At 36.4% G+C, this 12747-nt stretch overlaps 1 protein-coding gene across 1 annotated transcript in view; it reads left to right on the top strand.

The window, feature by feature from the left end:
- The window catches only part of GRB14 (growth factor receptor bound protein 14), a 138895-nt gene extending 127046 nt beyond the window's left edge, over positions 1 to 11849 (top strand). Inside the window, exon 15 of the mRNA XM_038142281.1 lies at positions 10030 to 11849. The gene's annotated coding sequence lies outside the window, so the exon portion shown is untranslated. The remainder of the gene's footprint in view (positions 1 to 10029) is intronic.
- Positions 11850 to 12747: the final 898 nt, after the last annotated feature.

Below are 12747 nucleotides of genomic sequence, written 5' to 3'. Positions count from 1 at the left end.
GGAAGCATTTATAATCACCATACATTGCTGAGAGTCTCACTGACTTGGTGAAAGAGTAGCTGTTAGGCATTTTGTTTTTACTTGCAAATATTTGTAAGTTTTTTATAGAATAAGGACATTCTCAGCAGTTGTAGATTGCTGGACCTTTCTCAAGTGTACTTCTACTTTAGCCGAAAGAGTGACATTAGACAAATTACCTGTCTTTTTCTTGCTTCTCGCATGTAGCTCAGCTTAATGCATATGATCTGCAGAGTCCATTCAAGTATTATCTGATGAAAGACTGAAAAGAAATGGAAAAATCTGATTTAAGTGATTTTTGAGAATCTGAATCTGACTGACAGACCACAGTGTAGACAACTGGCTGGTGTATTTCAAAAGTTTTGTTGATAAACATAGAAAGTGATTATACTTACAACAGTCCCTTAAAATATAGATTGCCTGGAAGAAATAAGTGTAAGGATGAAAAACAGGCTCAAACTTGGAATCAGGAAGACAGAAGAAATAAAAAACTTGAGAGAAAAGATGAAAAAAATTCAAATATGCCAGAAGACTGACTTCTGCCTTGATTCAGGGCATCTGACCACTGCATTTTCCAGTGTTTGACTTCTCTCTACCCTAGGACACACATTAAATCTTGTTTTTATCTTTGATTAACCAGTAATTTTACAGTTGAGGACCTTGCTGAGGTACAAATTCAGACAACTGCCACGTCTTGTTTTGCCATGGGCTGAATATGGCGGGGTCTCAGAAGCAGTAGCTGCAGCAGCACCCACAGGTGTGATCCAGGACATGACTGCATGAGAGAACAGCATGGGCTGATGATCAGAAAACTCCATTTGTCGTCTCCTTTGGTACATATTTTTTCAAATATGTTTAAAATTAATTTTACTCTAAAGGCTGTTCTTTCCTGCCTACTGACCACATATAATTCATCAGGAACTTTACAGTGAAAAGGTCAGTAATAAGAGTCCCATTCAGAGGGATAGATCAGAAGTGAAACCCAGGATCTCAAGTGCTTGGCTAAGAAAACAACGTGCAATATCTGAATGACTGTTCTTGGTCTCTGGTAAGACACTGCCATCAGAAGCTTTTCCCGAACTCTGTGGAAAGGTTATGCAGAGATTTTAAAATAATTTAACTTTAAAATATTCATTGTCTAAGTTTTTTGGCAGCAGATAAGTCCTGGTGAAGAAAGGCTAGATACAAGTTAGGAGTCAAATTAATACTCTAATGAATGAATTAACAGTAATTGTGCGGGGTTTTTTTTTGTTTTTTTTTGGTTTTGTTTTTTTTCATTTACATCATGTTAGAGTATATGAAGGTCTTTACAGCACCAAGCCTTAAAATCTTGCTAGCTTTTAAGTTGCTGTAGATGGCCCTGCTGAATCGAGTGAGATTCTCTGGCAGCATGTGAAGTTAGGCATGTGCATACATCATTTGCGAAGTCAAGACATATTTTTAAATTAGTGACTAGAATACAGAGGCTGTGGTTCTTGGTGACCCCCTGTGCTGTACTCCAGTAAAAGAAGTTACTTTGTCTATGAATTTCTAATAAGTTCTGAGAATAGAAATCCTGAGGTGCTCAAATCCAACACACTATGAATTTCAGGGCTTGCAAAATAAGGCAAAACCTTTTTTAAGCAAGTCACCCCCCACCACCCGCATCCCTCAGCTCTGTGAAACATTTGAAATGGAATATGTGCATGCTGTTTAGTGTGCCCTCAGACTGTAAGAGGGATGTGGTTATTCTCCTCTGATTCACTTAATTATCTACAGAATTACAAAATATTAGAATGTACAAATACCTTGTTTTATGTTCGTCAAGCACCATGAGGATGTGGCGGGGCAGGGAACCCACAAAAGCAAAACCCGAATCAGCACTAAAATGGGACTAACCCTGTCCTCAGCATTGCATGCCTTGGCTCTTCAATGTTCCACAGCATTATCCAATGCTTTTAGAATGATTTACTAATCAATCTATTTTGAAATGGCATGGTTTTTTGGTTGTTTTATTTTTTTTCTTTGTCTCTAGCAACAGTTTTATTTGAATACTCATGTTTACTTACTGAAGTGCATTTCACTTGGAATGGAAATGCAAAACATTAGTGCAGGCTTTGTGAAATTTACCACTTCTCTGATATATGAAAAGTACTTGAGATAAGGACATCTTTTCAATAGTTGTAGGCAGAAGCAGGGATGTGGAGGGAACCTATAAGCTCTTCAAACAAATATAGCCTGCTTATTTTTCAGTGTTGTCTATATTTAACAGCCTCATTGATTCTGTATGCTTTTTGTTAGAGATTAATTCTACTGATTTGTTCAAAGATAATATTGTACTTGTAGCTGTGGTAAACTATTTTTTTTCACTCTGCTGCTTTTTTTTGTCAGTAAACAAGAACGAAAAACCAACATACCAAGGCAGCTAAGCTATGATGGGCTGTGTGAAACTCAAACACTTACAAAATTTTAGGGTCTAACTTCATCAAAACATTGTCTAGATAAATCAGTTGATATTTCCTCCATTGGGAGTTTGGTACAATCACACTCTGATTTTTCAATATCTCTGTTGTAGAAACTAGCCAGGTCCTAAATCACTACATTTTGTTTAAATAGTAAACGGAAATGGCATTTAAAATCTACAAAGCATTAAAGCTGCTAACGGATTACTTACATCATTGCCTTATAACCTTTTTGATTTGTTGATCCCCAAGTACTTTTCAGCAGAGGCTTGTATCTCTGTGCAGCAGAAGTTAACTTACTGCAGTAGGCTTCCTTTTCACAGCAAGGTCGTGTGAACCCAAAGAGTCTGCAGACCACATGTTGAAAACTATTGATCTACATTATTTATATATGACTTGTTCTCCGCAGATGTGTTCCTGCTTTTGAGATGACTCAGTAAGACCATGCAATAGTTTTCAGGAAGGAACTGGGAGAAGAAAATGTGACCCTTAAAAGGGGAGGTTTAGATCGATAAAATGTTTCCACAATTCAGGAATTAGACCTTCTTCTTGCCACTAATGATACAATCTCCAAAAATTAAGAATGGATGGCTATTTTATACATGATATGCTACAATATTTTGTTGGCATTATGGAATCATTGCAGCTGGACAACTGGTTTCGTACTCATTAAGAAGGATGAGAATTCTGTCACTTGGTAGCTGCCAGACAGTGGATTCCTTATGCACTAAGCTATTTTAAAGACATTTAGATTATGTCTTCCAGCTGACTAGAAAGGTCATGCCAAGCATGTATCACGCACCCCTCTACTTTGTGCCTTGATTGAATTCTAACACAGTAAGTTATGGATTTGATCTCTAGATAAACAAAGAAGTTCCCTGCTTCTTAAATTGAAGGCATAGGGTTTTGGGGGATAAGATCCATTCCTTTATTATGCTTAACAACAAGCAAGTTGAAATTCAACAGCAGCATAACATAATTTTAGGTTCTATTTGCCAGCTTTTATAATGATTCTTAGCTTCCTGAAATTTCTGCTAGGCAACAGACTGGTGTCATGTTGAAGATATGAGTTGTGGTTATACTGGTAATATTTAACACATGAGATGCTTCTCATCATGGTGAACATTTAGAGCTGAAGGTGTATTGAGTACACAGGTACAGACCCTGTGGCTGTTGTGTGCAGCTGGTGAGGTGCTTACACCTCCCAGGGTGAGTTGGCTTCACTGGTGAGCAGTTACACAGCAAGTAGGTGACCCGGGGGTCTTTGACAATTTCATCATTTTTTTAGTAGTCAAAGAAAATATTTCTAACCATTTCAATATAAGTATCAAACATACGGATGTTGAAAGAACACTTGTCTCCTCATGATATTAATGTGAGCAAGCAGCTAATTCTCTGGTGTGATTTTAGGACTACATTCTGTAATGTAAGAGATGGATTTTCACGTGATAATGAAGCTGCTGTTTTTCTCGAGTATATTGCTGCTTGAGTTATTCTAATGCTCACACTTCCTAGTGTGCCATGTTGTGACATGAAATTCTTTTAAATGTTGAGCAAACCTATTTTTTGCTTTATTCTTTGATCACTTTCTATCAACTGATTTTTTTTTTTAACTGGCTTCAGAACATGATAAAAAAGATCAGTTTTGAGGCATAATAGCTTTTATAGAAGGAGTATGTATAAGGAAAATACTTATAACTTACATATTTTTAAGTACTATTTATACTAACAAAAGTTGTATAAAATGAAGGTATTTGTCCTAGAAGGGGTCAGATGATTTGTTTATAACCATAGCACATTTATGGAAAAATATTTTTTAAATATTGAATTTCTATGTTTTATTAATAGACACATAAGTGTCTCTGGGCATCTTGTTGCATAAGCTGCCTGTCTGTAGGCCACACTCTCTAGCAGAAGTGTCTGTATAAGCAGTCATTCTGAAATGCTGATTCTGTTATTTGATTTGGGATTAAACAGTCTGTTGCAAGCCATCTGTTTCCCTATGCATGTGTCCTTGAAAGGTTAGATTTCCACAGATATTGCCCCATAACTTTAGCCAGTGCTTCAAAGATCAGAATTAGGTGAGACATATGCCACTGAAATTATCTGTTTTATCCTAGAGGACTGGCTGTTTTTTGACATCAGTGCCCATGTTGGAGAAAAGTTTATTCTCTCTTATTGCTGCTGATTTAGAAGCCTGCTGCTTTTGGCCAAATGCCACGAGACTTAGGAGCAGATCCTTTGAGGATATTTGAACAGTTGATGCTCAGTGAGTGCGTGAAAAGTTCCATCAGCTTTCTAAGCTGCAGTTCTCCTCCTGAACCAATTCCTCTGATAGATGCTGCACACTCATGCCTGACTCAAACTGCTGCTGCTACTCAAGCAGCATCACTGTGGCCATTAGGGTCAGAAGACTGGTGTGGGTTCCAAGATTCTTTAGAGACTTAAAGAAGTATTACATAAGACTGGACCTTGCTATTGTGCAATGTTGTTGGTTTTCATATTTTGTTACCTTTTTTTCCTTTTAAATTATTGTTTGTGTGTCTGTTCATGCATCAGCCTGTGAGTGCTGGGTGTGTGTGTGATGCACATATGACTACTGAAAGACAAGTGTCATGGTAGTGATCTAGCCCTGTCAGTTTGATTTAGGTCTTAAGAGGAGCTCCAGTTGGAAAGCAGGTCCTTAAAGGCACTGTGGAAGCCAGCATGTGAGGAGCCTGCCTCTGGACTCTGTTCACACAGGTATAATTTCTGTGGTTGTTTAAAATTGGTATTCTTAAGATGTAACTTTGACGGAAGCCTCAGGGCCTCACAGGTCTTACCAGCCCTCTAAAAGCTATCTAGAAAGCTGCTCACAAAATGCCATTTCTGGATGATAAGTCCTCTTTATTTCAGTTCAGCCGGAAACCAATTCAGGTTTTCTCCAACTTTGGTATTCCAGAGGCTTAAGGATTTCAGGGCTGGTTTCATAGCATAGTCTGTAAAATTTTGTTATGCTACAAACCAATTATCCATTAAATGTGTCAGAGTTCAAAGGTGTTTTTCAACCAACATGATAGGCAATCTTGTGCAGAATTATTTATTTTTGCTCTTGAATGTGTTTGGTTCAAATCCTGCTTGAGATCCTAATTTCTGAAAGTTCTGGAAGATACGGATTCACAATAGGGTACTGCTGAACTGGTAAGTCTTATTAAACCTTATGTCATTTTTGTGGTGCGATATTTTTTGTTCTTTAATGTTAGACTGGTTTTGAAATGTTTTTGCATTTACTCAACAGTCTGACTACAGAACTACTGATGTTTCTGTACTTCTGGCTGGAAATTTGCCAACTCAGGCATTACACACATGGCAAATCTGAATTTGTACACCCAAACCACATGATTGGTCAAATCAACGTTTGCAAACTGCCCTGTTTACTTGCACAAATGTAGCTTTTATGTGTGTAAAACTGATGTGTTTGCAATTTTGTGGGCTGTATTAAGGCAAGCTTACTATAAATATATCCCCTAAAATTTAGTTTTTGATTAAAAATACTTACTAGGCAATCCTCCTGATAGAGTTTCCAAATTTACATTTCCAGGTGAAAAGGAGCCTTTAAAACCTTTAAAAGCAGCCATGGAAACAGAAGCTGCACAGAGCTAGGCAGTGACATAGGGCATTACATCTAAGAGGCACATTTAGGGGGGTGCTTGTCAAGAGCAGAAAATGATGCTCGCTCTTTCTCTTACTGCAGAATACTGGACTGCTGATGTGATCCATTACTAGAAATATTAGGATGTGAGAAAAATTAGAAATTTTCATGGAAAACAAAAATCTACCTTTTTTTACCCCTTCCTTTCAGGAAATATTGAGCAAATCCTGTAAGCAATAATTTCCCCTTCGAATAATCAGTGAAAGAGTATTGAAATGTTAGTGAAATCCAAGAGAGTTATTTTAAATAATGTGCAACAAAACACACAATTATATTTGTAACACAACATATGAAATAGATTTTGAATTATGTAATCCTAGGAATTAGTAATTCCTGTTTATAGGATACCTGGGTATGAATAAGCCTGTCTGCAGGTATTAGGATGCAATTCAGTCAAACCAAATGAAGCTTTTGCATTGTTGACTTGCAGAAAATATTTGCTCTTGTTTATGTCTGCTAAGTGACTGTTTTAAAAATTTAACATTTCTGTAAATACCTGATTTTGGTATCCATAGATGTTGCTAATCCTTGATGGAGTACTATATTAACTGCATAATGAGTAATAGAGATGGAAATTAGCTTTTCCATTTTGTTTGAGGGATGAATAATTTTTCCACTTTTACAGAATTCCATTGCAAGTACTGTTTCTGAGCTGTGCATGTAGCTGGCTTTCCTGTTAGTTAAAATTGAAAAAAAGCATTCTATTAGTTGTCAGACTTTTTTCTTCAGGCTTTTTAGAATCTTGAATGCAGCATGATGCTATTGCCTTTGTGCATCACAACCTTGGGGTTAAAATGTACCTAATTTGCAGTAATTTAGATAATAGATATCCCCAACAGCATTTTACATGGGGCAGCTAAATTGTGTAATGTACATTCTTGGAGAAATAGTAAAATCTAATTTTGGAGATTCTTAAATTTTCCCAAAAAACTCTGCGCTTAGGTAGAGTCTGAGAACAAAAGGGACTGCTTTTCTCCACCTTCTAGACTTCCATGATGCTGTACAACAAAGGACTTGTTCTAAACAAACGAAACCTGCCTGTGGGACCATGAGGGATCCTGATAAGATAGTGATGGGTTTATTCTTCTCTGAATACACATTCCCAATTGAATGCCACATAAAATGTATCCTGACTAATTGAGGTAATGTGTTTCAAGGATTTGGATACTCATAAGTCTGGCAAACTGCTTGGCAAATGAGAGAAGCAGGAAATGGCTCAGTACATACAGGAGATCTAGTGGCTTTTCCTGTTTTGTTGCTGATGGAAAACATCAAAACTTTTTCTCCCCACCTCCCCCCAGTTATATTTGTACACTCAAGGCTTAATTTAGAGAAGCTTGAATAATCTTGAAAAAATGATACATTTCCAAGCAGAATCAGTACTTCCAAGAAGAAACTTATGATGTTAAAAAAAATTCTTCGCAGAATCCTTTTATTTGTGATGTGTTCCAACAGAAAAATGATTCTACTCATCTTCTCTACCCTCATGATTTTTTTTCCTGTCATCCTGAATTTAGTGGAATAAACTGTTTCACCTCTTATGCCTTAGAACTCATTCTAATTTAGTTGAATTTGATTTCTAGATTTCAGCACATTAGACTAGAATTTTCTCTGACTGGCATATCTTTTTGCCTCTTCCTAGTTATTTCTAAAAATTTATTCTAATGGGAAAATAAGAAAAATTAAAAAGAGATGACATTTTGCTAAGTGCTAGATAGACATAATTTCTGTAGGAGAAATTTATATTTGTGCAGCAAGTCTACATGAAATTTCTTCTATATATATTCCTGACTTGGTGGTCCAAAATGGGGGAGAAAGCTTTACTAGACTTTAGTGTAGGGGTTAAATCCTTCTCAAAGAATGTGCAGACTGTTTGGGGATATAGAATTTTAAAATCTTTGTGTGCGTGAAGTCAACTTAAAATAATGATGTACCAATACCAAACTGGCAACTGACTTTGAGAAAATATAAACTAACTTCATTCTTTCTTGAGTTTCTTTAGCAAACAGAGTATAACAGGAATTAAAATAATGAATTCCTATATAGATATTTTTATTCTTTTAATATTGCATTTTTATTCTTTCTTGTTCTACTATCATTTATATACAACATTGATAAAATATTTCTAGCCAGGTTATGTGGTAGCATCCATTTATTATAATATAAAGCACTTGCATCCTCTCCGTTTTCTGGAGATATTTTAATCAATATTCTTTCAAGTTTAGTCCTAATATTTTTTGTGTGTTTTCATCTCTGCACTTGATTTATTGAGTGGATGGAAGGAAATGTGACTCACCATTCTATCCTTTTGCTTATTTCTGTCAGTAGGGAGAATAAAAATGATCTTTCTAAAATCTATATTTGTTATTTTTTTCTATTTGTGAAATGACCTCTAAGAATATTGAGTCACTACCTTCAAATTAAAAAGATTAGAATATGTTGAACAGATTCGTTCACGGCACAAAGCATCAAAAAGATCTTCTTTGAAAATGTTCTCTACTTTGCATTACATTTACAATTAATTCCAAGGAAAAAGAAGAAAACTTAATTCCAGGCAGAAAAACAGCAGCCTGAGACTTTTGAAATAGTTTGTAGGGGCAGTGGATTGTTTAGTATCAAGAACAATTTGTTGCTAATGTTTCCACACTGTTGGTAAGCAGCCAGAAATATTTTCCTTGCATTTGTTCTATGTTCCCTTCTAGCAATGCCTATGGCTTAGAACTATTTCCTGACTCTTGCTTATCTGCTGGAAAGGTGGCTACATGTGATGAACGTTTGTCAGTACTTTTTTGGTGTGTTTGAGTTTCCTCAGTCTTCATGGGCCCCTGGCTCTTGCCAGGGCTCATGGGGCTCATGCACAAGCACTGCTGGATTGAGCCAATGTTCTAACTTCCAGTCACTGAGAGCTGCTCTATGAGAAAGGCTCATAAACAGAGCAATCCTGTTTCCTGCCATTCCCAGATTCATTGCTGGCTTGCAGCTTGTTAGTGTTCTCGCAATGCTTCAGACCTACAGACACCTACACTACTGTAGGTTTTTCTTGATATTTCTTGGGTGGGGTTGGTCTTGTATGAATGCTTGCAGATATAATGGAATTAGACATGAAGGTGACTATATCAGAGCTCCTGACAGGTTTCTGCAATATATTGAGCATGAACAGGTGCTATATATTTTTTTTTTCTTCTGGATTAGTAGATTTACAAGCATTATTTTTGTTCCTGCTGTGGCAAATTCTGAAGGTAAAACTCCTCATTTGCTATGAAAATAAAGTAATTATTATTGTTTGTTAATTTTTTTCTTTCCATTACCTGTTTTACTTATAGGTTGCTGTCTCTGTCAGCATTTTTATTCTGTTTGTGCTTTGCAGTTTGTTGAAGGGGTAGATGTATATTCTGAAAATAAACTTGAATCTATTAAAGTGGCTAACATACAGTGATGTCTCTGTTTTGTAAATTGAGTTCAGGCATAGGCTATCTATCTCTTTGGCAGCAGTGGAGGTGCCTTTTTGCTTGAATTTTACTGTTTAAGCTTTTAGAGTCGCTTTCGAAGGTGGAAGAGGGGTCAGGGTAGCATCAGATTCACACATTACTGTCTTTACTGAATTTATATGAATGACCTCCTTTGAAGATTGAAGAATGTGGCACGAGTATGCATAAAGCCTCTCAGACTTTGAGGAATGTGATCTTTTGTCTTTTGTGCGTGATCTTGGCTGTTGATATGTTTTGCTATTTAGGGAAGATAAATTTGGATACATTTGATTAAAGAAAGAAATTAAAATGTGATCACCTCCACTTAGCATCGCTGCGCCTCTGCTTGAAGGCTCTCTAATATTGCTAAAATTACTGTGAGGTTAACCTTGGTTTTGTTTTATTGTTTTAGCCATGTCATCCAGCTTTGGCACTGGACCAACCTGCACAGGCTTCTGCCTCTTTCTCATCTGTCTCATCCTTCAGCAAGCATAGTCTCATTCAGAGAAGTTTATCCGTTGGGCACCAGCATAATTAAAAATATTTTCTGCCTTTCTTGAAGAATTGTAATATATAAGGTACAGTCAGCTTTACTCCTGTAATTGCAGTCACCAAGGAGGGCTTAATGCAAAAGCAAGTGTATGCCATTATCTCTTTCTCATTCAGCATATCACAGCGAAAGCCATGTGAAACTAAACTCTGCACTTATGGCCTAATCCAAACTAAAGTCTGGTGGGTCTTCTGATCCCTAGTATCTCCAGAGCAATGAAAACAAAGGACCAGAGTTCTCCATTTTCTTCTTACTGGAAATCAATGACAGATATCTGAGCAGGAAATAAAGTGAGGGCACAAAGGGCAAGTGCATTTTTTCTTTACCTAATTATCCTTTTGCCTTTATTTCCGATGATTCGCCCCACCCCATACAACTAAAGCAAAATACCTTGCATATGGCCTTTTCTGCAGCTGGAGCAGTGGTAGCATTTTTCCCAATAGGTGAGTGACATATAGGAGTGATTTTATTTGTTATAAATAATAAACAAGCTCTGGTTTTGTTAAGGTGTTTGTTTGATTTGCTTTGTTTGTTTTTTTCTCTTTTTTTTGATTTGTGGCATTTTTTGGGTGGGGGGAGAGAAGAGATGGTTCTATGTGGTTTCTTTGTGGCAGTTTTTTTGCCTTTTTTACTTTGGAAAGAAGGCTCACAAGTTTGTTGTTCAGTCCTAGAGCATTTGAGCATACTGTTAATATCCTTCTCAAGTGCTTGCCAATTTCTTTCAATTCTCTGTTTAACCTATCCATGTTTAAATAAACAATTCACATGGAAGTATTACTAAAAAAGTATAGATTGTGCATAAAACCCACTCTATCATTCTGTGCCATAAGAATTTATAATGAGGGAATACTTGTGACATTTTATCTTTTTATCAAAAATGAAATACATTACCAGGCAAGTAAAATTTTGAGAAGTAGCAATGATTACTGAATTCTCTGTCTAAACAGAAATCTGGAGGAAATTAAGAGTTCCTGTGAATTGAGCTGAAAGTTTCCATTTAGCTTTGTGGGAAATGCTCTGAATTTGTATATCCTGTTATCAGTAGGAAGAGTGCTGTCATTTTAAATCTACGCATAGTTCTTCTCAACACTTGTTGTATCTGGAAAAAAAAATGATGCTGATCTTAGTAGTCAGAAAAATATGAAAGAACCTAAGTCTAAGGAGAATTGACAAAAGGCATTTCTCTGGTGTGTTTTATGTTTCTCAATTTCTCTTTTTCTGGCTCCCACTGTCCTTGGTTGGCTTCTTCATTCAGCTGGGGAGCTCTCAGATGGAATTACTTCCTCAGCTCTAGTGCCCTACCAGCCAGCCAGCACCCACATGGCTTGAGTCACTGTTGCTTATATCATGGAGGAGGAAATCTTTCCATCAGACCTGTGAATCTGTGAGACTAAAATTTTTTTCCCCTTCCAGTGAAAGCATAGGTAATTCTGGGCATTTTTCTTTTATTAAAAAAAATTGTAAAATGAGACTAGAATAAGTATTAACAAATAAAGGGCATTTCTTTCATTACTTTGTAAATTTCAGGGTTCTTAGGAAGTTCTTGTTCAATTTTTTTTCGCTTATAAGCAAACATGAAATTTTTGAGGCAGCTCCGATGCACAGCTGGCAGCTTGCAAAACATGTACAATATGGGCAGCAAGATAAGGTGAAGGCTCATTAACTTAAGAAACTAATATCAGATGCCTGGAATTTAAGTAGAAAAGCACAGCAATCACTTCGTTTGAACCTATGAAATATACACAAACATATGCATATATGATATACAATTTATTTATGTATATCTCTATGTGCATTCTCATGTGTGAATATGAATGTATTTTAAGCATTGCATTTTTATAAGCTCTTTCTATGCCCATACTGAAAATCACTAGTTGATGTTTTTCTACACTTGCATCTCTTTTTGCTTTTATGTTAAAATTAATTATCTTTGTCTTGAGGGATAAAGATAGGACCTTTTCCTTAGTGTAGTTGAAATAGAAGATAACTTGATGCTTATAACAGCTTGTCAGTCTGAAAACTGTTAAAATAAGACTGAAAGAAAGAAAAGCTCCATTTACTGTGGAAACCCCTAGTGAGATGAAAACTATAGTTCGTTTCTTTAGATAACAAAAGACACTTCCATATCCTCCTCACTGGCAACTTTTTTTTTTTTTTTGACACAAAAGGCAGAATGAGGGGGCAAGCAACACCCTAATTATAACTGCTTTTCCCCAAGAATTTTACCCCACTTTTCTTGCTCTGGCTTAGAAGGACATCCAGTGCTGTTTTACTTGAGCAATAAGAAACATGAGTAAAGGGTTAATTTTTCCTGTTTGGATGAGTTGTGCATTGCTGGAAGAAGGACAGCAATATGCAATGCAACTTTGACCTTCTTGTTATTCTGTGATGTCATTGGTTGGTTACTCCTGCTTGCTTTCACAGCCTCAGCAACCTGAGCTGTGGCAAGAAGGGGTCATCAGTGACCAGTGAAACACAGAATTAAAAATGCATTAAAAAAATTACAAGTTATTTTAGGCCTCAAAATTGATGTATTGTTCTTTTATAAAGGCAAGAAAAAGATGTAACATTCACCTGTTT

This window comes from Motacilla alba, chromosome 7 (genome assembly GCF_015832195.1).
Source record: "Motacilla alba alba isolate MOTALB_02 chromosome 7, Motacilla_alba_V1.0_pri, whole genome shotgun sequence".
Classification (NCBI taxonomy): domain Eukaryota; kingdom Metazoa; phylum Chordata; class Aves; order Passeriformes; family Motacillidae; genus Motacilla; species Motacilla alba.
The sequence above is the reverse complement of the archived record's forward strand: the minus strand, read 5'-3'. Positions and strand labels throughout refer to the sequence as shown.